Source organism: Limulus polyphemus, unplaced genomic scaffold (genome assembly GCF_000517525.1).
Source record: "Limulus polyphemus unplaced genomic scaffold, Limulus_polyphemus-2.1.2 Scaffold483, whole genome shotgun sequence".
NCBI classification, from domain to species: Eukaryota; Metazoa; Arthropoda; class Merostomata; order Xiphosura; family Limulidae; genus Limulus; species Limulus polyphemus.
The window spans coordinates 67,516-68,711 of NW_013666093.1; positions in this window are offsets into that span (position 1 = coordinate 67,516).

The window sequence follows — 1,196 nt, forward strand, 5'->3', positions numbered from 1 at the left end:
CAACTGATTACTAAAACGAAGACAAATCTCTACTCGACTTAAAGGCACAGTTGAATACAACTGATTACTAAAACGAGAAATTTAGCTCATTGACTTAAAGGCACAGTTAAATACAACTGATTACTAAAACGATGACAAATCTCTACTCGACTTAAAGGCACAGTTGAATACAACTGATTACTAAAACGAAGACAAATCTCTACTCGACTTAAAGGCACAGTTGAATACAACTGATTACTAAAACGAGAAATTTAGCTCATTGGACTTAAAGGCACAGTTGAATACAACTGATTACAAAAAACGAAGACAAATCTCTACTGGACTTAAAGGCACAGTTGAATACAACTGATTACTAAAACGAGGACAAATCTCTGCTCGACTTAACAGCAGGGTATCGTATTACAAGTAATTGATTTTCAGTTTTTGACAAGATTGAAGATGTACACGTGTGCAAAGTATCTCAGCACCATCCTACTAGCTGGTTGAAATACCGACATTCAGCTTCACGTTGTCATATATTACCTTGAACTGGCAAAGAATGCAATAAAGTGACTTCACAGGCAACAGTGTGAATAATTCAGCTTCAAGCGCAAAAAACACATGTTCGTTGTAGTTAAATGTTGTTCTGTGTACCATGGAATTTAACATTTTTACGCAATGTATATCAGAATGTCTCACTCTTTCATCAAAGGCTTTGAAAAACTTACTTAGTATCTATGTAAGTTTTATGAAAGGTGTTGATTATTTTCTGCTCGTAATACTTGTTTAATTAATTATATTTAACTTGTCAGTAGGTAATGTTATGAAATGTAATATCGGTACTTTTATCTGTTTCATTGCAGCTATGGATATAAGTTGTTAAAATTAATGTAAAATAAATTTGTTTGATTTACTATCGAGTCAGGATATGTTGACGTAATTCACATTTTCTTTTTGACCTCCAATATAAAATAATCGCATCTTCATAAATAAGTAAAACTATGTTTGAATACAGTTTACATTTTGTTGTTTTAGTCTTAAAACATTATATTTTTTATCAAAATCATTTATTGAAGTAATAAGTATCACGAAAAAAAATTATTTCCTATTTTTATTATAATTATAACTTAAGTTCGTAAATAGGAATTTTCTGTCAACAAACTCGGATTTCTTTTTTTTTATTTCCAATCAAACATTTTTTCTTGATTTGTTGAAAT